At 40.1% G+C, this 27,822-nt stretch overlaps 1 non-coding gene across 1 annotated transcript; it reads right to left on the reverse strand.

The window, feature by feature from the left end:
* Window positions 1–6,868: 6,868 nt before the first annotated feature.
* LOC114029374 lies at window positions 6,869–6,972 on the reverse strand. The gene has a single exon (XR_003567484.1). It is a non-coding gene; the product is annotated as a U6 spliceosomal RNA (small nuclear RNA).
* Between the last annotated feature and the right edge of the window lie 20,850 nt (window positions 6,973–27,822).

A 27,822-nucleotide genomic window follows, 5' to 3' on the forward strand; every position in this document is an offset into this window, starting at 1 on the left:
CTTAATCAGTTATTTGATTTTTCCTTGTATCCATGGGATTTATCATAGTGGCATGCATATTATAGGTATTTTGTAAATATTTTCTGAATTTAATTAAAGAATCTGAATGATAAATTGTTTTATTAGCAGTCCAGTTTGTCATAATGACAATAACTGTTCACAATTCTATAGATATGAAGGTCAACAAGGAGCTTTTCTCACAACCTGGGAGACAAGTATCTTCTCCATTTTACAGATAAGGAAATTGGGGATGAGAGGTTAAATCACATACACAGGATGCCTGGAAACTCATATTTATTTCCTCACTGCACCTAGAACGATTCAGCTGAATAAAAATTAGAATTTTAAAGACTCAGCATGGAACACTGAAAACTCTGCTAGATATGGCATAAGTAAAAGACTTGCTGTATTTTGGAATCAAAGGACCTGAGTTTAAATTCCACTTCAACTATTACCCATGTGACTTTGGGCAAGACATTTCAGTCTCTCTGGATCTCAGATCCTTATCTGTAAAATGAGGAGGTTAGGCATATGGCCTCTATTGTACCCTCCAGGTCTATATCTGAAAATAAGATTTTGGGATATTGTGTGTGTGTGTGTGTGTGTGTGTGTCTAAAAAGGTGGCAGATCTTTCCTCACTCATTCCAGTTGGGAGAACATTTTCTAATTTCTCTCATCAGGTCATCGATATGTAAAAAGTAACATGAGATTTGTCATCCTGCCTGACTTCAGTACACTGGTAGTAAAAAGGAGAGAAAAGCAGACCCTTCTACCAAAAAAAAAAGGAAGGGACAGTAGGAAAGACTGAAAGCTTAAGGAGAAGAGAGCTCACTGGGCACAAAATCATCCCCATCACCTCCCTCTGTGGCACTGACCTCATCTATCCTCCCTTTGAGTGAAACAGACAAGCTAAGAGTTGCTGGATGCTTACGATGAGGAGAATGTGCCTTTTTTTTTTTTTTTTTTTTTTGTATAATAGGCTGATGAGAAAAGAGAATTGCAAAAGTGTTTTCTTTCCTTTCTGTGCCTGCATGTAAAACTCATTATAGAGCTTGGGGCTACCTCTCTATTCTAGAGAAAGGGAAAGTATTTACAAAGAGGTGGGAAAAATGGCCTTACATGCATATACAAAAGAGGTGCCCAATTAAAGCACCAGGTGTAGGAAAGGCCTCAGGAGCTTGTTCCTGCCAGAAATAAAAAGGCCAGGCTAATGTCCTGCAAGTCATGCACTGTGCTAAATGCCAACTCGAAGTCAGAGGAATCAGAGAATGTTAGGGCCAGCTGTTCTCTGTTCTGCTCCTCAAGATGCTTCTAGCAATTGTGGAGATAGATGCCAGATCTGATGGCCTGAGGGAGGCAGGCTTCTCCAAGAACTGCAATGGCGAATGGTTAAAATGAGTCATTAAAATGAGGAGAAAACAGCCTGTATGTCTGTCTCGGTTCATAGATTCTCTCGCTTGGCCCTGTAGGGCTTTTTTTTTTTTCCTGATCCCTCTTTTTCTTCCTTCAACTCTTGATTTTTAAAAACTTTCACCTGCGTTGTTTTATTTTTATGCTTAACAAAGGTTTCCCCAGCTCTTAAAGGACTAACATTCAATAAAGCTTCCTCCTTGAGGTCACCTCTCTCCTGACCTCCAGTCCTGCATCACTAACCACTTATCAACCCCTTGAACCGAATGTCCTTTAGGTATCTCAAACTGAATATACACAAAACAGAGCTCATTTTCTTTCCTCTCTAAACCCTTTCTTCTTCCAAGCTTCTTATTACTGTCAAGGGTACCACCATCCTCCCAATCAAATCCTCACTTGCACTTACCCCATATATCCAACCTGTTGCCAAATTTTGTCATTTCTACCTAAACAATATCTCTTGCATATGTCCCCTTCTCTCCAATGATACAGGCACAATTCTGGTGCAGCTCCTCAGCCCCTCATGCTTGCATGGCCTTCTGATGGGTCTGCTTGCTTCAACTCTCCCCACTCCAGCCCACCGTCCACTAAGCTGCCAAAATGATCTTTCTAAAGCAGGGTCTGACTATTCTCCCCACCCCCACCCCAGGTAAAAACTCCAGTGGCTCACTGGAGTTATATTATTCATGAATAGATATAAAATCCTCTGTTTGACTTTTGGAGCCCTTCACAAGCTGGCCCCCTCCTACCTTTCCAGTCTTCTTACCTTTTATTCTCTTTCATATGCTCTATAATCCAATGACATGGGCTTTCTTGCTGTTCCTCTTCTGTGAAACTCTATCTCCCATCTCCTTGCTTTTTCACTCAGTCCCCAATGAATGGAATGCTCTCCTTACCTCTGACTCCTGGCTTCTCTGGCTCCCCTCAAGATTCAACTCATATTCTAGTTTCCTGCTCCTCCCCAAGGGTAGGGCCTCCTATTTATACTGTATGTGTCTTATTGCATGTTGTTCCTTCCTCCCCCCTGCCATTAGAATGTGAGCTCCTTGAGAACAGGGGCTGTCTTTTGCCTTTCTTTATCCCCAGTACTTAGCACAGTGCCTAACACACAGAAAATGTTTATTGATTGACTAAAGGGATGAGAACATATGCATCAGAATAGGAGGCTCAGCAGTTGTTGTGAGAGGGTTGTCTCTTTAATGTAGGCTGAGCTGATTTCTTTCTATGGGGGAGAGGTGGCCATTGTGATCAGCATTGGTTTGGTTTCCTGGCCACCTGAGGCACAAAAGGGCTAACCTGTGGAGAGTTTGTATCAAAGATTTGGCAGAATCCCACTACCCTGCTGGAGTACCATTCTGATCTAGCTTAGCCATTGCTATTGGCAATGCAAAACTGAGAGAGTGCAGTTGTGTTTTATCTATAATTGTATCCTTATTAATCTCATTTGAAGAAAAGTTCTTTTTAATGAATTTTTATGGGTAGCAAATGCCTCATTTCATTCTAATCCCTATTCTGAATCATTGGAGTGACCTGAGCTAAGCCAGGCCCAAAATATATGGTATGAGTCAGCAAGGAGTTGATTATAATGACTCCATCACTAAATTCATTGTTGAAAGGAAAGGAGGATAGTTGAGTAGAAAGAAAGTTTCCATTGATCTGATGGGCAGACATTGGAGTATATGGGGCTTCTCAATGAAATAAGCTCCTACTGACCTAGTAGGGTTAACCCAATGATTGCTTAAGAGGCTGAACAAAAAGAATAGAAATATAGCAAAATTAAGAATCTCCTACATCTTATTAATGGTTTTAGAAAAATTGTAGCATCAGTTGAAGGTAAATGAAAATGAATTGTCTTTGTGTATTAAAAAATTAGAGGTAGGTATAAATGTGCTTTTGATTTTAAAGGACCATGACTTGAAGGCAGAGGAATAGCTTATAGATTTAGTAACAGCACAAGTATCAAGGACAATGCTAATGGGGGCAGGCACTAATAGACTGTAGATAGGAAACATGATCTCTGATCCAGAAGTTTAGCTGGAAATTGTGACATACCCTCCTGAAATTAGGGCTATAAGGGAAGAAGAAGGAAGCAGAAGTGAGATTGAGGATAGGGGACCAACAGCCTATGGGAAGGGAGACTGGGGCCTATTCTTTCACTCCCTTCCTTTCCCTCCCCAAGATATTATCTCCCTGTGACTTCCTCTAAAGATTTGGTACCCCTTTAATCTCTGAAAAATTATTGAGGATCCCTCTAAGTCTTGAGAGTCAAAGTGGGGTAGTAGGTAGAGTTCTGGACCTGGTATCAGGAAGACTTGTGTTCAAATCCTGCATTTGAATCTTACTAGCTGTATGCCTGCCCAGGAGCAGGTCTCTTAGCCTCTCTGATCCTCAAACATGAGATTGTTGTGAGGCTCAAATTAGATGTTTGTAAAGTTCTTTGAAGTGCTAAATGTGTATTAGTTATTATTTTTGCTTTCTGGTATAGATTTTTCCCAAGTCTAACAAATTCTTTTAACCTTCTCATTCTTCCAGCCTGGAATACCAGTAAGGGCTAGTATTCTGGGCCAAGCCTAATTCAGGTCAGTCCAATGATTCAGGCTCAGGACTAAATTGTGAGGAGATACTCACAGACCATAAGTATATGCAAATGTAAATTCAATGTAATGGTTGGGTGTAGGTTCAGGGAAGCTGTAGCAGTAGGAGAGATGAGGGAAAGTCTAATGGAGGAGTTAGCACTTGAGCTGAGCTTTGAGGGAAGCTAAGAGGTAGAGATATAGGGAATGTATATTCCAGGAATAGGGCATAGAGATAGGTCATGGAATGCTATGTTTGAAGAACAGCACAAGGTCAGTTTGGCTGAACTGGAAAGAGAGTAATATATGTGTGGATAGCTCGTTTGGTTTGCACATAGTGCTAATAAGGTTGTAATAATAGTATACTCAAGACTTACAGACCCATTAGCTACCCATGGACTTTTCCAGGGCCATCAATAATGCCCCTAATTAGAGCTGTTACTGTTTTATTATTGTTAGAACCAAACATCTTGCAAAGATGTGCCATTTGCCACAAGAGGTACTGACTAAGAGAATGTAGACAATGCAATCAATATATCAGCACTACTGGAACAACATCTCAAAGTTGGTGAAAGGTAGGTGGATCAGGGAAGTGTTTAATAAGATGAATCTGCCAATCAACTTGATAAGATTACAAATGAAGGACATGATACTTTGTTTGAAAGCATTTACCCATGAAGGTGGGCACACCTACTGTTGCCTTATTGTTTGGGTTTCAGAGATTAGGGCTGGTTTCTAATGACTGGCTGATGGAGAATCACTGGACCATCTTCCTCAAACCTTTCTTTTCCCCTTAAGAAAACAGATTGATATCCTAATTATAGTGAGTGGGGAGCCTAGACCCATGTTCCATTTCTCCCCCCACAGCAGAAGTTAATGGTGAAGCTAATTGTGTTCAGAGAATGAGCTGCATAGGACCTGAAATGGGAGTTCCTAGATCTCAGGTTCCTAGGAGTCATCTGCTTTCTATTTCCCTTTTCGAGTGTGAGAGAAAAAAAACCTTACTTTACTAGAGACTTTCCCAGCTCAAGAACTGGTAGCATCAGGAGCACTGATATGTCCTACAGAAGCACAAGGCAGAAGCAGACATGTCCATGTTCACTTGACCCAAGAAAGGAGTTCTAGATTTGGGAACTGTTTTGTGGGAAACCCCAAGTTTGAGAATTTATACCCCAGACCTCTTAGAGAGATAAGAGGATGTCCTAATTCATCATCCTCCTTGGAGAAAGATCACCTACTTGGAGACCAAAGCCAATGACCAACTCATGCAGGATAGGTCGGGGTGAGAGGGAGAGAAAGAAATTGCTTGTTCATCAGCCATCGGATTATATTTGCTTTGGGGAAAGGGAGAGGAGTATAAACTATGTGGGAATTATATAAGTCTCATGTGTACTCTCTATGATTCTGTTGATTCACCAGAATGGTCAAAAGGTTCCTTTCTGGTAATTCTCAGTTCAGTGGCCTTCTAGGGGAAACTGAGTAGCTAAATGGGTATCTTGTGTGCTTTTCATATCTGATTATGGGCTCCTTTGAGTTGTTTGCATCTTATTCATTATTCTGTGGGGTAAAATAAATATGACTTTGGTACTTGAATGCTTGCATGGGAGGTAGAACACTACATTTGGGGATACTTAGATACAAGATCCACCATGAGTATACTAAGAGATTTTTCTATAACGAAAAGTGGGAGCAATAAACTGAGAGAAAATGATGGTCGATGGGTCAGCCTCCAAGATCAAATCCAGAGTCCATGAAGAAAGGGGTTATATAGGTGGGACATAGCTTAAATACATGTCCTATTAATAGTTAAGGGTTAGGTCAGCCTTTAGTTATAAAACCTGATTTTTCTGTGTAGAGCTAACTAGCCCAAAAAGTTGATCCGTCTTGGGACCTTGATCTCATAAGACCAATGGTGCTAACTGGCTCAGAAAAGCCTCAGAAAAGAAGTGGATTTTAAGAGCTTTTTCTGATGCAGCAGAACAAATTCCAGATACAATCCAAACATACCCAAAGGCTGTAGAGTGTCTGAGTCCTCAATAAATGTTTGTTGACCTACTGACTGGTTGACTCTCAAAGCAGACAAAAAAGATTTAATTCTTCCATGCTCCCAGATGGGATGAAGAATATTAGCTGCCTTTCATGAGCTATGTGTTTGCCTTGACAGGGTGGGATAGGCACCAAGACCCCTGCTCTGGAGCAGAGTCCTGTAGCTGGAGAAAGCAAAATAGATTGAAGCAAAGCAGCCTCTGGCCTCAGGCTGCCAGGGAACAATATAGATTGGGCAGAGCTTTCCTTCAGTTCCCTGGAATAACTTTGGATGGTTCCAGTCATCATAATCTGAACAAATTGGGCTTTACATGGCATAAAAGGGCCCAAGAGATGTGGGGCAGAAAGAAGAGTAATGGAGTGATCTTCCAGGTGGTGGTTTAATTTTTCTTTAGGCTGAGTTCTGTCTCTCTCTCTGACTCCCAAGGAACTGATTAGGGGAATCGTTTCAACATATGGCCTTCTCTTTCTTTTACTCAGTAAGCTACCCAGATAAACAGTGTCTCGCAAGACAGCACCAGACTCATTCAGGTGTTTCAAAATGTGACTCCAAAAGAATACCAACATTTTTTGGGTAGGACAGCCTCCAAAAAGTAGGCTGAGTAAATCCCTGAAGAATAGAGGTTGGGAAAGATTCTCCTGCTGCTTTTCCCTGACCCTAGAAAGAGAGAAGGTGAAAATCACTCTCTTGGTCATTGAACTAATCATTTTTTTTCCAGGATTGCCTAACTTGGGAGCTGGTAAAGAGGTACTCAGCCATATCTTTCCAATTCTCTAAGACTTATCAATCAATAAGCAGTTATTTTTTTAAAAATTCAATTTTGTCTTATTTTCAGTTTAAAAATATGGAACAATTCAAGAATTTGCATATCACTCTTATGCAGATGACATATGAATCTTTGCATTATTCTAATTTTGTTGTATGTGCTGCTGAAACAAGCACCAATAAGCACTCACTATGTTTCAGGTGCTATGCCAGGAGCTGATGATACTGAGAAAAATGAGAAAGTCCCTGCCCTCAAAAAGTTTGCATTTTATCAGAGGAGAATGCATACAAAATAAATATAAAATAATTTTGCAAGGAGGGGTAGGGGACTACCAGTTGAGGGATCAGGAAAGACAGGAGGAGGTGGTATTGAACTAAGCTTTGAAGAAAATTAAGGGGTACCACAGAAGAGGCAGTGCATCCTAGGGTGGGAGGATGAGAGATACAAAGGCATGGAGACAGGAGGTGGGATGTTGTTTGTGAGGAGCACCAAGTCAAGGAAGTCTAGGTTTGAATCCTAACTACCTAGCTATGTGACCATGGGTAAGTCACTTATTCTTCTAAAACCTCATTTTCAGGGGCAGCTAGGTGGCGCAGTGGATAGAGCACCGACCCTGGATTCAGGAGGACCCGAGTTCAAATCCAGCCTCAGACACATAACACTTACTAGCTGCGTGACCCTGGGCAAGTCACTTAACCCCCATTGCCTAACCAAAAACCAAAAAAAAAAAACCACCTCATTTTCTTCATCTGTAAGATGGCAGTAATAATAGTATTTACCTCACAAAGTTTTTCCAGTTAAACTGTATCAAAGGCCAGTTCGATCAGACCAAATGGTGTATGAAAGGGAGTAACGTATAATGAGTGTGGAAAGATAAATGGTAGCCAGGTTCTGAGGAGTTTTAAATGCACAGAAGAGGAATTTGTATTTGATCCTAGAACTAATAAGGAATCCCTTGGGTTTAATGAATAGGGGAGGGGCATGATCAACCCTGCATTTTAGGAATATCATTTTGGCAGGTATGTAGAGGATGATTTAAGAGCAAAGAGACAGAAGGAGAGCAATTAGGAGGCTACTGTACAAATCCAGGTAATAGGTTCTGAAAGCTTGAACTAGGATGGAGAGAAGGAGATAAGAGGGAACCCCAGTTGCATGTATCCACATCAGCCTGACTCTCTCATTCTCTCTTTGGTGACAAGAACAACTCAGAAAGCTAAATGTTTGTAGCAAAGCAAATCAGACTGCAAATCATGATCAAGTCAAGATACACTGAAGAGTTCAGGGAATTAGCTCCTATGGTAGGTAGAGTGCTTGCTTATTAACATTGACTGATATTTAAATAGCATTTCAAAGTTTAGAAAGTATTTGGCATACATCCTCAAATCTGAGTCTCACAACAACACTGGGAAATAGATACCATAAGAGTTGTTTCCATTTTATAGATGAAAAATAAATGAACAAGCAAGATTTAGAGAGGTCCCAAGTCATTGAGTCATTCATTCAACAAGCATTTATTAATCACCTACAATATACCAGCCACTGAACTCAGTGTAGGGATACAAAGACAAAAAATAAAACAGTTCCTGCCCTTGTGGGACTTACATTCTGTTGTGGGAAACAACATACACATATGTAAGTGAATACAAAATGTATACAAGCAATGGAGGGGAGGGGGCACCAGCAACTGTGAAATCTGAAAAGATGTCATGTAAGAAATAACAACCTGAGCAGAGCTTTGAGTTCTATGAGGTAGAAGTGAGGAGGGAGTAGATTGCAAGTATGAGGGACTACACATATAGAGGAATAGAGACAGAAGATAAAATATCAGATATGAAGAATAGCAAACACATCTGTTTGGATGAAACATAGAATTTGTAAAACAAAGGAATGTGCACTAAGTCCAGAAAGGTAGGCTGCAACCACACTGTGAAGGGTTTTAAATGCCAAATGGGAAAGTTTTCATTTTATCCTATTTGCAGTATGGAACCCCTGAAGTTTTGTGTAGGAGGCTGACATAGTCAGACCTACCTATGATTTAGAGATTTCACCTTGGCAGCTGTTGGGAGAGGGGAGAGAATTTTGAGGCATGCAAACTAAGTTATTCTGACAGTCCAGGAAAAAGTTGATGAGTGCTTGCTGAGAATGGTGGTCATATCAATGGAGGGAAGGGAATGGATAGGAGTGATGTTATGAAGATAGAATTGACAAGACTTTATGACTAACTCAATATAGAGTCTGAGGTAGAGTTAAAAAGGTGATGATGACTCCAAGGTTGTGAACCTAATTGATTAGAAAGATAGGGTTGGGGGGGGGAGAGAGAGAGAGAGAGAGAATTTGGAAGAGGGTTGGATTTGGGTTAAAATGAATGAGTTCTGTTTTAGACATATTGAGTTTGAGGTATCATCCGGGTGGAAATGTCTATTAGGGAGTTGGTTATATGGGACTTAACTTTAAAAGAGAAACTAGGACTGAATACGTCTATCTGGGAGTCATCGACATTGTGATGATCATTGAATCCATGGGAGGAAATGAGATCACCAAGAGGAAGGCTATAGAGAAAGAGAAGAGGAGGTCCAGTGACTTACCCATTGTCACAAAATTAGTTAAGTGTCAGAGATAGGAGACAAACGCAGATCTTCTTTAATCCATATCCAGCACTGTATCCACTATACCATACTGAGTTTCCTGAGTAAGAAAGATAAAATAGTTCTGGCAATTCAACAATATTCAAATTCTTCTAACGGTATTATTGTCTATTTTAAATCTTTCTATTTTGTCCATAAGAGTGACATTAGACATGTTGTCAAATGCTTTGCTAAAATCTAGGTAAATTACATCACTCCTCTATTCTACCAGTCTAGTAACCCTGTATGAAAGGGACCTAGTGTGATTTGTTTTTTATGAAGCCATGCTGCTTCTTAAAGGACACTGATTTCTTCTCTAAATTAAAGAGAACTGGATTTGAAATAAAAAAAAAAAACTTGGGTTCAAATCCTAGCTCTGCCATTTACTACTTGTGTGGCCTTGCACAAGTTCCTTCACTTTTCTAGACCTCAGTATCTTCATCCATAAAATGAAGGAATTGTACTAAATGGCTTCTAAATTCCCTTCTAGCTCTAGTTCTCTGATCCTAGGACACACTAAATACCTCTTTTATTTAAGATGTAGAGCAGAATCAGAGCCTGGAAAGATTTTCTAGCCAGATATACACATAGGAAAAATTAGCTATTTATTTAGGTGAGGGACATGCTCATGGCCACTGGGCTTACCATGCTTTCCCCCTTTCATCTTCATTTACATGGAAGAGTAAAAAAATTGTAATTGAGATACTGGAGTTCCTAGGTCCTAAGAGATCTTGGAATTTTGCTGTTAAAGTAACAGCTAAATGAACGCTGACTGGAAGCAGTTTAACAATTGAAAACTAAGCAGTGAGTTATATAGACCTTCTGACTCTAAGTCAGACAGAATTGAGAATCAGTCTTTGTTGACCAAGAAATATAGGTGACAACCTGAGGATACAAGCTAGGTCAATTGGCTCTGGATCCCCAAGAGTTCGGTCTGTGCTGTGGTATTTCCTCTCCTTCTAGAGAGGAAAAGCTTATTTCAGCTAAGGCTTAGAGAAACAGTTAGACCTTGGAGGATAAGGGGAGGGAGACAGAGAGGGTGAAAAGTCACTTGAGATTTTTTTTTTCCCTAATATGACTAGATTTTTTTGAAGCTTCTGACTTTTCTGCAAGATCTGTGGCAGGAAAACAACAACAACAAAAACTTCTAAGCTTTAAGCTAAGTGAGCAATGGCAGAACCCACTCATCCTTCTATGAGGTTGAGAAAATACCCCAGTGGTGAACTCTAACTAAAAAGAGGCAGAGAGAAGCTCTACAACCTCATGCCCATGGATCTGTGCCTAGCATCAGGGGCAGCATGATGGCATCATTAACAGTGGCACTGTGGCACAGGAGGTCTTCATTGTGTGTGTCCTGGTGACTTGAGTTACTTACTTCTTTAAATCTTCACATATGCTGCCAACAATTGTTTGCAATTCCCATTGATGTTATATGTATTTGTGGGAAGGTGTATACCAGCTTTATTGGGGAAATATTTAATTGATACATTTCATACAATGTGATTTTTAATGCCTGTGCTTTGAGGTAAGTATATAACTGTGGACTTATGAACTATAAGACCAACTGTGGAATTTGAGGAAGGGGCTGGTGCGATAGTTTATATTCTAGAATTTTGCCAAGAACCAAAGTCAAGCTCACTGATCTATGATTTGCAGATTCTGCTTTCTTCTCTTTTTTGAAAATTGAAAAATTACCCTTCTCTAGTCCTATGATACATCTTCAGTTCTCCACATGATCTTTCAAATATCACTGACAGCGGCTAGCAATCACATATGACAGTTCTTTCCATGGATATAGTTCATCTGGACCAGGTGATTTGAATTCATTTCATCATTGAATTCATGGCTTTTTATAAGCCATTATTGTTCAGTTTTTTTCCAATGCAAAGACTATCGTCCCATGTAGAGAAAGCCCAAGCTTGGTGATTGATCTCTTACCATTTACTTTATACTTACTTGCCTCCATCTTCCAATCTGTCATTTAACCTCACCACCTTTTTGCAATTGTCTTCTCAAATGTCACAACTAACCTCTTAATCATCATGTCCAATGGATTTGATGTGATACATCCTTCCCTTTCATCCTCCTTTACTGTTCTGCAGTTTTTGACACTGTTGACTGGATATTCTTTCCTCTCTTGGCTTCAGAGATACTGTCTTCTCCTTTTTCTTGTTCTCTTGACTGATTTGTCAATCCCTTTCCAGCTCCCTATAGTGGGTATCCTCCCCAGTTGTTTCTTTAGTACTTTTCCATCTCTACCATTTCATTTATTCTTACAGCCTCTGGTATCGCTTCTGTGCACAAGACTTCCAAATCCAGACCTGTGTTTCAAACTGCCTAATTCTAAGTAGTTCAAACTAACTGGAATATCACACTAACTCTGAACGCTCCCCGTGCAAAATCAAGCATATTATCCATCCACAAGAACCTGTTCCATCTTTTGACTTCATTATTTCAAAAGTTAGTGTAGCCACCACCCACTCTGATCCCTGTGATTGAAATCATCAAGTTACCATTGACTCTTTCCTCTCCTAAGCCTCTTGTTTCCAAGAAGTTACAAAATTCTGACAATTCTACCTCTCTCCATACCTTGTTCCTAGACTATTTTTTTTTGTAGTTGGAAATGGGAGGAATATTTTATTTTATTTATTAATTTATTTATTTTTAGTTTTCAACATTCACTTCCACAAGATTTTGAGTTCCAATTTTTCTCCCTATCTTGTCCCTCCCCCCACCCCAAGATGGCATGCATTCTGAATACCCCTTTCCTTAATCTGCCCTCCTTTCTATCTCTTCTTCCCTTCTCTGATCCCCTTCCCCGTCTATTTTCCTGTAGGGCAGGATAGATTTCTACACCCCATTGCCTATATATTTTATTTCCCAGTTGCGTGTGAAAACAATTTTTAACATCTCTTTTTAAAACTTTGGGTTCCAAATTTTCTCTCATCCTCCCTCCCCACCCACCCTCATTGAGAAGGCAAGCAACTTGATATAGGTTATATATGAGCAGTCATGCAAAATACTTCCATAGCAGTCATGTTGTGGAAAACTAACTATATTTCCCTCCATCCTATCCTGCCCCCCTGTTTATTCTGTTCTCTTTTGCCCCTGTCCCCCCTCAGAAGTGTTTGTTTCTGATTACCCCTCCCCCAATCCGCCCTCCCCTCTATCATCCCCCTGCTCTCTTATCCCCTTCCTTCCTATTTTCCTGTAGGGTAAGATAGATTTTCATACCCATTTGAGTGTGTATGTTATTCCCTCCTTAAGCCAAATCCAATGAGAATAAGGTTCACTCATTCCCTCTCACCTTCCCCTTCTTCCCTTCCACTGTAAAAGACTTTTCTTGTCTGTTTTATGTGAGATAATTTACCTTATTCTACCTCTTCCTTTCTCCTTCTCTCAGTATAATCCTCTCTCACCCCTTAATTTTATTCTCCAGCTATCACCGCTTCATCTTCAACTCACCCTGTGCCCTCCATCTATCTGTCTGTCTGTCTCTCTCTCTCTCTCTCTCTCTCTCTATCTGTCCATATATTTTTTTTCCCTCCAACTACCCTAATACTGACAAAGGTCTCATGAGTTACAAATATAATCTTTCCATGTAGGAATGTAAACAGTTCAACCCTAATAAATCCCTTATTATTTCTCTTTCCTGTTTACCTCTTCATGCTTCTCTTGAATCTTGTATTTGAAAGTCAAATTTTCTATTCAGCTCTGGTCTTCTCATCAAGAACACTTGAAAGTTCTCTATTTCACTGAATGTCCATTTTTTCCCCTGAAGGATTATATTCAGTTTTGCTGGGTAAGTGATTCTTGGCTGTATTCCTATCACCTCTGCCCTCCAGAATATTATATTCCAAGCCCTCTGGTCCCTTAATGTAGAAGCTCCTAAATCTTGTGTTATCCTGATTGTTTTTCCACAATACTTGAATTGTTTCTTTCCAGCTGCTTGCAATATTTTTTCCTTGACCTGGGAACTCTGGAATTTGACTATAATATTCCTAGGAGTTTTCCTTTGGGGATCTCTTTCAGGAGGTGATCAGTGGATTCTTTCCATTTCTATTTTACCCTCTGGTTCAAGAATATAAGGGCAGTTTTCCTTGATAATTTCTTGAAAGATGATGTCTAGGCTCTTTTTTTTGATCATGACTTTCAGATGGTCCAATAATTTTTAAATTCTCTCTCGTGGATCTATTTTCCAGGTCAGTTGTTTTTCCAATGAGATATTTCACATTGTCTTCTATTTTTTGTGGGTGGAGCTAAGGTTACAGAGTGAAAGCAGTAATTTGCTTGAGCTCTCCCCCAAAGCCCTCCAAATACCTGTAAAAAATGGCTCTAAACAAATTCTAAAGCAGCAGAACCCACAGAAAGACAGAGTGAAACAAATTTCCAGCCCAAGACAACCTGAATGGTTGATTGGAAAGGCCTGTTGCACCAGGCTGGGAGAGGAATGCAGTTCAGGAAAAGACCAGGCCTCAGTGAACCTGGAGCAGTCCTCTGGGGACTGAATCACAGGCAATTGTGGTGGCTTCCAGATGTCTTAACCCACAAACACCAAAGATAACCTAGAAGGTCAGTAAGAAAGGTCTGTGACTGTGGTGAGAGAGAAGTTCGGTCCCAGCCCCAGTCCCAGCTCAGCTCTGGGGTGGCGGCTGCTTCCTGAGCTTTCAGCCCGCAGACTGAGGGGGAATCCAGTGGCTGAACAGACGGGGATTACAGGGATCTCTCTGATGGTGCTGAGGCAGGAATCTCTTGCTTTGCCCGTGCTTAGATCTGGGTCACAGTTGGCAGTCCTGGGGCGAGGAGGAGTGCTGGTGTGGTGGAATTTGTAGTGTTCCTAGACTATTGAAGAGACCTCTTAACAGTTTTTTTTTTTGGTCCATTCATTATCCTTTCCTTCTCACCCTTCCTTCCCAAAGTTTACCTTCCTTATGTTTCATGTCTCCCCTCAGTCCAAAATAGTTTGATGGCTAACTGCTGACCTGACTATCCAGTAAAGCCTTATCTCATGCCATTGTCTTTCCTTACTCCATTTCTCATACTCTTTTTCTCTAGTCAAAATGAATTACTTCTACTCATTGTCCCCTGTACATGCTTCATGCTTTTGTCCATCCACGCACTTTCTCATGTTAATCCCAATTCTTAGATTTTCTGTCTCCTACTTTTTGCCTTTTGAATTCATCCTTTATTCCAAGGGTTCTTAACTTTTTTTCTGGATTGTGGTTACATTTGGCAGACTGGTAAAGTCTATTGACTTCTCAAAATAATAATATTTTTTATTCTGTTTTATTGTTTCCTTTTTATTTTAAAATGTTTTTAAATTATTGAAAGAAATACTAGTTAGAGAAGGAGTTCTTAACCTGAGACCCACAAATTATACATATATACATATAAACATACATACATATACACACAGATATATAGTTGTTCAATCGTTTCAGTTGTGTCCAATTCTTTGTGACCCCATTTTGGGCTTTTCTTGGCAAAGATACTAGGATGGTCTGCCATTTCCTTCTCTAGCTCATTTTACAGATAAAGAAACTGAGACAAACAGTGTTAAGCGATCTGCCCAGGGTCACATAACTAGGAAGTGTCTGAGGGCTAATTTGAACTCATGAAGACGAGTATTCCTGACTCCAAGCCCAGTATTCTATCCACTGCACCACCTAGTTGCCTATGTATATAAATATATATATATATATGTATGTATGTATGTGTATGTGTATATAGGTATGTATGTATGGAGAAAGAAAGGAGAGAAAGAGAGTGACTGTATTTCAATATACTTGGTTTCCTTTGTATTCCTATTCATCTACTTTATGCATTTAAAAACATTATTCTGAGAAGGCATCCATAGGCTTCACCAAACTGCAGAAAGGGTCCATGACACAAAAAAGGTTAAAAACCTCTGAGGTAGAGGTTAGCAAATAATAATCGGTGGCATTTATATAGCACTTTAAAATTTGCAAAGCATTTTACAAATATCTCATTCTGTCCTCATAACAACCCTGTGAGGTAGGTGTTAGTAATATCCCTGTTTTATAGATGAGAAAACTGAGGCAGGCAAAGCTTACTTAGGTGACTTCCCTAGGGTCATACAGCTGGAAGATATATGAGTCAGGGTTTGACTTCAGGTCTTCCTGACTTTAAATCTAGCACTCTATCCATTGTGCCACATAGCTGCCTAGTGAAAATAATGATGCAATTTTTCCCTCATCCAACTTCACAACCCCCCTGGAATCTATCCACAAAAGCCTTAGGGGTCTATGAACCCCAGGTTAAGAACCCCTGCTTCAGTCCATCTCAGATGCCACTTCCTACATGAAGCCTTCTTGATCTTACCAGTTGATAATTATTTTTTCCCTTCAGACTTTACATAAAACCTTGTTTGGACATCATATACAATTATTTTTATTTGTAATTATTTTTGTAGGTCTCATACCCTCTTGCTAGACTGTGACCTGCATGACAACAATGGTCCCATCTTATATAATCTTTATGTCCTGCAATGCCAAGCTCAGTTCTGGGCACACAGTGGGTACTTAATATTTGTTGAATATAGATTCTTCAGTCGTTCGTGAATCTGCCAAAGAGGTATCAACAGAATGTGCCACTCCAGACTTAGCTCTATAGGTAGGTGGCACAGTGGATAGAGTTCTGAGCCTCGAGTCAGGAAAACCTGAGTTTAAATCTGGCCTCAGACATTTATTAGCTGCTTGACCCTGGGCATATCACACAATTCTATTTGACTCAGTTTCCTCAACTTTAAAATGGAGATGATAACAGCACCTACCTCGCAGGATTGTTGTGAGGATAAAAAGAGATATTTGTAAAGCATTTAGATCAGTGCCTGCAAAATAGTAGGTGCTTAATAAATGCTTGTTTCCTTCTTTCTGTCCATAAAGAAACAAACCAGGGATGTCTCATACCCCACCTTCTGGCTTATTTTGTGACTTAGGTCTGATACAGAAGCCATGGCCTATTTATTAAGCATTTATATCCCTTGAGGGGTCATTAGCAATGAGATCCTGAAACATATTCTCTCTCTTATGTTTGGAATGTTGCTGGCTATAATCTTGCTCTTGGCAAGCCAGATAGGAGAAAAAGTCAGATAACAGCAGGTTAGGAAAGGTGGAGGCCCCAGTGGGATTGCTTCACTGTTGAACAGAAGAACTAAAGCACTTTAAAAGCACAACTCCCCCAGACAAAAGTCTGTCCTGGCCGCATCCTTTCCTCCACCCCCAGCAAGGCAGCTGACCTTTTATCAGGTGCTTGAGGACCTTCCTGGCCACCAGGACACTATATTCAGCTGGAATGATTCATTTTCTTTGCAGCCCTGCCTATTACCCATTCCCCTGACATCCAAGTCTCAATCCCCACATAGCCTCCACCCCTCCCCCACAGATGAGCTCTTCGCAAAGATAAGAGCAGAAATTCAATCAGAGTCATATGATGGGCTGTACAGTCTGACTGAGAATGCAGGGGTTCCCCTCACCCCGCAAGCAAGGCTTTCATGAAAGGATGCACCCTCATCCACAGTAGACCCAGCTGAGCAACCATTACAAAGTGGCACCTTTGAGTGCATTCTTCTCTTCATCTCTTCACATTGTTCGTATTTATACATCAAAGAGTCCCAACTTTCCCTTCCCTTCATTTCATTCCCGGGGAAAAAAAGCAGCATTTCTGTTCCCATTTTCCTTTTTTGCCAACCTTGAGAGCTGAGCATAGGCTAGGATACAGACTTCCCCAGGGCTCTCCTTCCCCCTCCAGTCTTACTATCTCAGCTGGGCTGCATTACTGCCAAGATGCTTACTGCAGGCTGAATATTTGAACAGAGACAAGGCAAACTTCCTTAAGCTGCTTATTCTATTCGAGGATTGTGCTTCCTAGTCAATTGATACTGGAAATAATTACTTCTTAGGACCTTTGAAAACCAAATGTGTAAAGAGAAATTAAAATCTAATTAAATGGATGTAGGCAGTTCTGTCTGAGCTGACAATTCCTAAGCTCCTGCAGTTTGTCAAAGGTTACATTATCTTTCTGTCCCTAGGAGTTCCAGACTCATGCTCTCTCCTCTACCACACCCCTGTTTCTCCTCCTCCTCCCAACCTCCACTCCCCATTGCCCACCTTGGATGTAAGTAGGAGAAAAGTGCATTGGAAGCCCTTTGTCTTCTTGGAACCCTTTCAGCCCCACTGCTTAGGCTGGTGAGAGACAACGGTAAGAGAGGAAGGGCACTGTGGCTACCAGAAGGCATTTCCCACCATCCCACTGCCATGGGGCAGCTGAAGGTGCTAGAGGGTTAATTGGTTTCTAACCGGTGGAATCACAGCAGCAGCATCTATCGTCAAAGCTTTTTGCCAACGTAACAGTTATTGTTCCCTGGGTGCCTCCCTCACTCCCTTATGAGCCATTTCATTTTCTCTGACTTGTCAGAAATGAGCATTTGCATCAACATATCAGCACTCCTGTTGTAATCATGTAATAATGTTATTGTTTTCTCCCTACCCCTGCTATCAGCAGGCAATGTAGAGGCTTGGTATTTGCAGTGGCTGCCACACATGCAGAAGCCCAAGCCAGCTCAGATACTGATTTCCATCCCCAAGTATACTGGGTTGAGATCTTAAAGCCAAGTAGCTTTTGTTCAGTGAACTAAGAAGGCAGGGAAGTTCTCTCGTCCCTGAGAATGCATTCCAGTGAGCTGTCAGGGCTTGTAGATTTAGAGCTGAAAGAGATCTCAGAGGGCTGTCTAGTCCAAACACCGCATTTTAAAGGTAAGGAAATTGACATCCAAAGAATTTAAGTGACTTGCCCAAGATCACCAAGGTAGTAATTGTCAGGCATAGGATTTGAACCCAGGTCCTCTAACTCCAAAGCTAGTGATCTCCACTGTACTTTGTCCTTCCTTAGTACAATGGAGTTTCTTCCACCTGGTTAGCCAGGAGCTGGGCTTTCTGGGTTCTAGTCTTAATTTTCCAGTAGATTCACTGCTGAGACAATGTGCTCTTTGGAAGATTCCTGGTCACCTCTCTTCACGTCCATGTGAAAAGTTTTAATAGGAAGATAAGCACTGGTCAATCTTCTACCCAAGCCCAGAGGGCTGATAGTAGGAATAGCTGCCTCACTGGTGTACTTCTTGCCCTGTATACCTTTAAGAAACCACCAGAGGAAAGAGGTGATGTGAGAAGACACCTCTCCCCACTGCTTCTTTGCAGAAGTGGGAGTCCATGAGTTTACAACACTGTATGTAACATCAAACTAATCAATATGTTGGTAAGTTTTACTGAACTTTTTTCCCCTTTTTTTATTCTTTGTTATAAGGGATAGTTCTTTGGGAAGGATTGGTGGGAAAATAGAGTGGGAAATGTAAGTGATGACAATTCCAGAAGACCAATGATGAAACATGAAGCCTACCTCCTGAGAGAGAGGTCATAGACTCAGAGCTAAGATTGAAACACATATTTTTTGGTCATAGCGAATGTCGGATTTTTTTTTGCTTGACTACGAATAGTATTTCTTAGAAATTGGGTGGGGGCAGGTAGGTGGTACAGTAGATAGAGCACGGGGCCTGGACTCAAGAGAAGCTGAGTTCAAATTCGACCTCAGACACATAAAACTTACTAGTTATGTGACTCTGGGCAAGTCCCTTAACGCCAACTGCCTCACATACATACAAAAAATAAATTTTGTTTTTCTTTTTTTATTGGTGATTGGAGAGAGAAAAAAATACAATTTTTACTCATTTAAAATTTGAAATTTAAAAAAAAAATAGAAAGAAAAAAGAAAGTGATAAAAAAGATATCAGTAAAATTTGTCAAAAAGAAAAAAAATACTGAGGGAAGGAATGCCTCCTTTGCTTCTTGGTAGCAAATCCTTGAGTACAACCACTGCTAATGCACATTATTGTACCTGACTCCTGTCCCTTCCAGGACTTCCTGCCCTCACCCTTATGACTGAGATCTGTTTCTGAAATAAGTTCACTTAACACTACAATTTTGGCTTGTCTTTTTCTAGATATATTTTTCTTTGCCAGGAAGGTGGCTGAAGCAGGACTGTGGAGACGCCAAGGTCATCCACTTCATCCGGGGCCATCTCGAGTCATCTTGACTTTTGTCTTGCCACTGGACTTGATGACTCTGGAAGAGAGAGTGAGGCTGATGACTTATTGTAACTTTGCCTCACTTAAATTCAATTCACATGCAAATCAATACCTCATGACGTCATTGGTGCTCTTAGAAAATGAAAGACAAACAACAAAAATTATGCACCAGACACTCTGCAAAGCACTTTACAAATATTATCTTCTTTGATGTTCACAACAACATTTGAGGAATCTGATACAGATAGGGGTTAAATGACTTGTGCAAGGTCACAATAGCTACTAAGTGTCTGAGGCAAAATTTGAACTCAGGTCCTCCTGATTCCAGACCCAAGGCTCTATCCAATGCACCTACTATTTTCCTAGAAAGAGGAAACTCAGACAATCTAAGTACTGCATCTTTAAAGAGACAAGTAATCCCTACCTCACTTTCTCACTCACCAATCCAAGTGCTGCATCCATAGAGAGACAGGTAACTCCTACTCCACCTGATTCCTCATCCCTCTCCTGTTTTCTGACTTAGACCAAAGAACAAGTAGAAATTTGCTTGCTCAGCTCTTTGTTTTAGCCTCTTCATTCAAGCAACTCCAAATCCTGCCCCCCCCCACACATCCCCATTCATCAAACTGGCACTCATAGAGACTCCTGAGTTATCTACAAGACTATCACTTCCCATAATCACCTTCTTAAATTTATTATATGGTCTTCATCTTAATGCCTTAAATTCATCCTGGCTCATTTTATACTAATTTTATACTAAATGTAAAATGTGCATGGTAAGGTTGGATTTGCCAACAATTAGTGTTTCTAGTTCCCCTCCATCAATCCTGTCTGATGCCCTCCAGAAAAAGCCTCTGGAAGGCTGAACAAGGGAAGAATGACATGAAATTGATTGGCAGTCCACCTCTAACTCATCCGTCTTCCCCTTTGTGGGGGAAATGACATCATATTTGGGACTGGTGACAACTGACTACTTTTTATTTATACAAATTGGACACATATGGGAGAGTTCATTCCATTCCATGGTAAGTGCTTAATTAAGCAGCTAGTGTTGGAAACAAGGTAGCAGAAGGGGCACCTGAGTGCTATGACTTTATCTCACCAGACCCAAGCATGCTATTAAGCAACAGACTAACAGAGATTGGAAAAATACTAGGATTTTTTAAGGGGTAGGGGATTCCCAAAGGACAGGCAGCAGTCAAGGACACCGGGGGTATGTGATCCGTTACTTCTGGGATGTATACAACAGTGATGGATTCCTTCTGGGCTCACAAACGCATTTAAATCTGATACATACACACACACATATATATATATATATAATATATATGTATATATATGTATATATATATACACACATATAAGTACAATCAATACATTATTTATAATAAAAATGTGAATAATTAAACATGTCCACATTTAGCAGGTATCTGTGTAAAAACCAGCTTCACAGTAGATCTTGACTCTTGGAATCTGTCCAGCGAGTGATAGGTGAAAAACCTCTCTGTTTAGTATATGCACAGTGGGCTGGAGAAAGAAGGAAGGGGATGGAGAGTTAAACAGGGGTGTAGTGCTTCAGCTCAGGCCCCAGCCATGACACAGGAAATTCCTTCTTGTCCAGGTACCTAGAAAAGATTTGACAGTGTGGTCTGTGCAATGGGGCATGGGGATCAGAGTTAAGCATCTTATCTTCGAGAGCTAATTTTAAAATACTTGGAATCTTAGATCTAGAGATGGAAGGGATCTTTAAGGTCATTTAATCCAACCCCCTTATTTTATAGTTGAGGAGCCTGAAGTCACATGACTTACTCAAGGCCAGATAGGCAGTGTCAGAGTCAAGATGCAGAAATTTTTTTTTTTTTGCTGCTGCATAAATTCTGCTTTCAGCCCCACCCTGCAATCAAAAGCAAGTTGTTAGAGTGAAAACTCTTAACTCCACCTTCTCCTCCAGACTATGGGGGAAATTATCACAGCAAAACAGATTTAGAGATGGAAAACACCTTAGAGGTCTTCTCATCTAACCCCCTTATTTTACAAATGAGAAAAGTGAGCTACAGAGAAGTCAATGACTTCCCATGATCACAGAAGTAGTAAGTGGCAGAAGAGGGATTCTGATCCAGTTTCTCTAATACCCTGGTATCCAGCTGAATAGATAGATAAATATATAAGATGTGTTTACATGTATGTGTGTATGTTGGGGGAAGGGGAAGGGGTGAACTTAACTGGATAAAATCACCTAAGGACTTTAACATCCCCTTAAGAAAGATATTTTGAGGTATTGTCATGGAGAAAGCAATGTTATATAAAAGAGAGAAAACTAAAACTAGGAGACATGAGTTCTAACCTCATATACTACATTTCTGGGAAAAACTCAAGGTGCTTTGATCATCAAAAAAAAAGATACTGAACAATTATCCTATTATAAGGTAATGCCTCTTATGTTTGAGCAGTTCGATTGTTGAAAGTGGCAGAAAATAAATTTTGGGGACAGAAAATGAATTTGTATGTAAAAGAAAATAATTAAATCAACTTGTGAAAGATCTAAGGTACTGCTCCTTTGGTTGCAAAAGGGTGCAGAAAAAGAACTTTTGTGCATGAAAAACTTTTACAATCATGTGTAAAGAAATGTAAAGTATGTACTAGTAGGAAGACTGAATGGAACTGAGAGGACCTATTTGAGGATGAAGAGATGTCTATGGCTACATCTCATTTGCATGTAACTACTATACTTTTAGAACATGAAGGCGGGGGTTAAAAAAACTTACCAAGAAGCAAAACATATAACTGTTTGGAGACTATTTGATAATTTGTAAAAGACTGTTGGCTGCATAACTAACAGAAAAGTGGATTTTTGGATTTTACCACATAAGAGCAAGATGAGTCACTGAGCACCAGTAGGCTCTAATTTGAGTCATTGAAGATATTGAAGAAACTAACAGGAAAAGAGTAGGAATAGTAACAGAGTAACAAGAAACTGAGTAAGAAGATGCTAGCTGTCAGGAGAGGTCAATTGAAAGAAATACTTCAGCTGCCAAACTTGTAAGGTTACTAATTGGCTCATTTTACAGATGAGGAAACTGAGGCAAAGAGGGTTAAGTGACTTGTGAAGCATCACACAGCTAGTAAGTTTCTGAGGCTAGATTTGAACTTAGAAATCTTCCTGATTCCTGGCATGGCATTCTATCCCCTGGGCCACCTAGCTATTTCTCTGCAACAGAGTCATCCCTATGACCTTGAGTTTGAAATATAGCCATAAGGTGCTATTTCTTCTCTGGGAACCTAGACTTGTCAGTGTGAGAGCAAATTAGGGTAAGTGGGGGGGGGGGGAAGGGGAGGGCAGAAGAGAGAGAAAGAGAGAGAGAGACAGAGAGAGAGACCTATAGACTATGCAAGGAGATCCATTATGGGATTCCATGAAGGGTCTTCTGCAAAGGTACATTGTGTAGGTACATCTGGGATTTACTGAGGATTCTCTTTTCATTGACAGGAACACTTTGGAGACATTTTCTATCTCGGATTTAATAGGTACCTTAGTACCATGGGGATCTATTAGAGGAAAAATTTTCTAATTAAAAAAATATTTTTTCTGGTATGTTTTTTCTTTTACTCGTCAGTCCATTTTCTGTGAGATAAAATTTTGATTATATGAATATTTAAGCATTAATATCTGTAATTTACTGTACCTATTTTTAAGTATGAAGGCTAATATTAATTATCAAGATTTAGCATATCCAGAGCACTAGTGTTTCATAATGCAGATAGAGACATACAGAGAGCTCGCAGTTAAGGGAATACCACTGACCTAAGAAATAAAGATATTAAGGATATTTTTTGAGATAATATTTTCAAAGTTCTTTGAATGAAGAATGAATAAATAAAAAAACATTTATTTAGCTCAAATTATGCACTAAGCAGGGGCAGGTAGGTGGCACAGTAAAGAGAGCATTGGGTTTGGAATCAGAAAGACATCTTCATGAGTTCAAATCTGGCCTTAGCTTACTAGCTATGTGACTCTGGGCAAGTCACTTAACTCCATCTGCCTCAGTTTTCTCATCTGTAAAACAAGCTGGAGAAGGAAATAACAAACCATTCCAACATCCTTGCCAACAATACTCCAGATGGGGTCACTAAGAGTCAGACACAACTGAAACAACTAAACAACCACAAAAATATACAGTTATCCCTTCCACATTGTGAAGGTGAGGGGCACGGCGCCCTAGTGATCTGGAAAATCTGTGTAAAATTTTTTTGCTCTTCCTTCATAACAGAGAAGAAGTCTGAATTATTATGATATTAAAAGATAAAATATGTTGATATTGTACAATAGTATACATATATTTTACGCATTTCTAAGTTTTTAAACTTTTTCTGTGTTGTCTGCTGGCCTTCATGTGTCATCTGCAGCTTCCACAAAACTCCCCAAAAATTCCCATTTAATTTCTTATGCCAACCCATCATAATTGTGACAACATGATAACCCATGAAACCGTAATGGAAAATGTTATGATGTAGAAGGGATAACTCTACCAACCATTCTGGGATATTAAAAAAAAAAAAAGACAAAGATAGTCCCTGCCCTCAGGGAACTTACATCCTAATGGAAGAAACAACACATATAGGATAATGGTGGCCTAAGAGAGGCCATTGATCTGAAAAGATACAGGGGATGACAAATCGGGCCATTGTGGTATGTATTGACACACACTACCCAAGAACAATGGTAAAGCAGATTTGAACACCATTCATGGACCGTGAACTGGAGGTGGGGGGTTGGGGAAGGAAAAAGTATATTCATATTGTTGAGAAGGATGTGGAGTTGGTGGCTGGAGCAGAGGGAATGAATGAAGCGTGGATGAGGCTTTCCCGATACAGCTATGGATCAGAAAAGTGAAGCTCCAGGGCAGAGGTTCTTTCAGGAGGTGGTCTGGTGTGGCCAATGAAGTTTTCCCTAAAGAAGTTGTAAAGGAGGTGGTAGGAGAGTAGGGAGTTAATAGACTAATTTCAGAATGCAAATCATGCTTGATGTCTCTCTTATTCAGCCTTCTATAGAAAGGGAGGGAGCTCTATTCAAAACAGTCCCATATTATAAAATCAATGCTAGTGCTAGAAGGAAACTTAGAGGTAATTTGTTCCCATCCACTTTTGTCATCTGAAAAACCTCTTGCTTTCCCCCTCTCTTTTATTTAAATTTAAATTTTATTTATTTAAATTATTTAAATATTATATAAATTTAAATATTTGTAAAGTGCTTAGTACAATGCCTGGATCATAGGAGGCTCTTATTCCCTTCCTTCTCTTCCCTCCAGCCATGCTTCCCCCTCCTACCTGGTGCCCCCTCTTTTTCCCTAGCACCCTTCTTTGCTCCACTCCAATTTGAAATTTTCTTATCCAGACTAGAAGCTTCCGGTTTCCTAGCTGATAAATGTCTGCATGCCCACGTCGTTCTAGACAATCAGCCCCACCTCAGCGGGACCCCTACCCAACTCAGGGTGCACTGATCTCTGCTCTTCCTTAAAATATGGAGCAAAGCAGGAGTCCAAGATCATTGTGGACTCTTTCCACCTTTTATGTCCTGAAGACCCCCTGGCAGCAGCATCCTTGGCTGTGTCTTTTTTCCATTCCTATTTTGGAGATGTTTCTCCTAGCTTCAAGGTGAGGGAATTTGGTGAGCTCCCTTTGTTGTCCCTGCTTCCCTTTCCAAAGAACCTTAATAGTGTTTAGTTAAGCCATGTGGCCTTTCCTTGAACATGTTGAAAGAGAGGGCTTGTTACTTTCATCTTCTGTGACCCTAGGAAAGTCCCTTAATCTCTCAGGTCCTCTCCTCCCCAGCAACTCTGAGACCGTAAGTTAGCAAAATCCACAATGTCAGGAGGAAGTTCTTCACTGTGAGCTCTCCAAGGCAATGAAATCACAAGTTCAGACAAAAGAAAAAAAAAAAAGCTTTCAGCACTAACTAGCCCTTATGATACTTTTGCAAAGTCCCTTTAGTCCCAGTTATGAACCCTGACACTCCCTTACTTTAAAAATGAGGAAAATGGTGTTCAGATACGATCATTGAACTGAGAGAGGCATATATCATAACAGAAATAGAATTGGTCTTAGAGTCAGACAACCTAAGTTCAAATACCAACTCAAACATTTCCTAATTATATGACCCTAGGCAAGTCACTTAACTTCCCTAAGGCTCAACTTCTTCTGTATAAGGAGAACAATTATGCTTTTACTATCATGCCTTCCAGTTTTGTTGTGTGGAAAAAAATTTGTAAACTGTAAAGTGTTATATAAATGTGAATTGTTATTGTTGTTGCTTTATCATTATTATTATTATTATAACCTATTATTTGTATAAGCTAACATAACTAATTAGCAGCAGACCCATGATTCAATTCTAGAATTACCTACCTAGGAATTAGGTTGTTGTTGTTCAATCATGTCTGACTCTTCATGACCCCATTTGGGGTTTTCTTGGCAAAGATACTGGAGTGGTTTGCCATTTCTTTTCCAAGCTAATTCTTTACAGATGAGATAACTGAGGCAAATAGGGTTAAGTGACTTGCCATGGGTCACACAACTAACAAATGTCTGAGGCCAGATTTGAACTCATGAAGATGACTCTACCTGACTTCAGGATAGGCATTCTTTCCACTGAGCCACCTAGCTGGCCCAGGAATCAGCTAGCCCCGAATTTTTATTGCATCACAATGCTTATACTTACACAGAGGTTCTTATGTGACTCCTTAGCCATCTCCTCTCTAGATTAACCAACACTAATTCTTTTTTCTCAAGAAACTATCCTGCCTCAAACTCCTTTAATTGTCTATTTCCCTTCTCAAGACCTTTTCCAGTTTCTCCATTTCCTTTTTAAAATGCAGAGCCCCAAACTGGTCATATTACTCTAATAAAGGCTTGGCCAATGCTGTGTATAGCAGATGGCTTATTTTCCAGCTTTTGCATAACTTATCTCTGTTCACATTAGTTAACACTAATAGCTAACGCATACTCAGTTTATGGTTCACTGAAATTCTCAGGTTTTTTTTTTCTTCCACACTTCTGCCTAGTTTATTTGTTTGGATAGCACCCTAGATATTTCTTTGGGTGTACAAGCTGGCAGAGAATTTTGGAGGAGGAGAAGCAAGAAAGTGAGGAACCCTGAATTGTTCTATGGTTTAGCATTGATATTTTTTCTTGTAGCAAGCATGCTTTTGCTCTCTCTCCTACATTCAGGCTGGCTTCCTCTACCCTCAGATTTCTAGGGTACCCTAAGAGATTGGAGTTGTCTTTCCTCTGTTGCTCTTGGCTTGAGCCTCCACTGGCTGTGCCCCCTCCCCACTATTGTACCAGTAACTAGCGCCTTAGTTCCACTTAACCACTTTACGTCAATTAGTTTTTTTAAAAAGGATATTTTCTTGAAAGGTATAGCACAAACACACATACACACATTTTCCCCAATAACTCCTCCCTAAAAAACGTCTGTCTATGGTGGAAAGTAGTCTCCACTTAGCTTGCAGGCAATTAAAACAAACAAACAAACAAACAACCCAAAATTCTTCCCAACCATGTGGTTAACAGACTAGAACCCAGTTATAGAATGCCTGTGCCTACTCCACAGCTCTCCAAAGCACTTCCCTTACAAGTCATCATGACTCTCTTGGAAACAGCTTCCCAGCTCTTCCACAAAGGAAATTTTATCAAAAACTATAAGCAATTTAGGAAAATAAAAAAGGTCCAATGAGAGAAAAATCTTCCCAATAAATAGAGATGTTCCAAAGTAGGTCAGGCTGCCTACATGTATATTTGGTTCCTCACTGATGAGATTTTCAAACACAGGATGGATTTCCACTCTTCAGTGTTGAGAATTGATTCTAGTAGATGTCTAATGTCCCTTCAAATTCTGAGGTTCAACAAGCCTGTATGAATTCTCTAGGCATAAGTATCAGGAAGTGAGGACATTTATAGGACTGGTAAAACAAAGAGACACGTAAGATCAAGAAAATGCCACCACCACTCTCCGCCATGACTCCTCTCCCATGGAGAATGGCCTGATTTATTATAATTCTACAGAATGATAAGTATTTAGGAATTTCAGGGAGTAAGTAGCCAGAGTGCAGGAATATGTGACCAGTAGTTGGTCTGGGTACTGAGAATGATAGAACATAAAAGAAAAGTTAGTAGTTGTGGTAAGTATACATTTCGGTATGGGGAAGATGAATGTAGGAGGGGCTAAAGATGTACATATGGGAGAAATGGAAATGGTGCTATAGTAATTACTTTAGATCTCTTTCCCCCACATGGCCATCATGATG

This window comes from Vombatus ursinus, unplaced genomic scaffold (assembly GCF_900497805.2).
Source record: "Vombatus ursinus unplaced genomic scaffold, bare-nosed wombat genome assembly UNPS02014926.1, whole genome shotgun sequence".
NCBI classification, from domain to species: Eukaryota; Metazoa; Chordata; class Mammalia; order Diprotodontia; family Vombatidae; genus Vombatus; species Vombatus ursinus.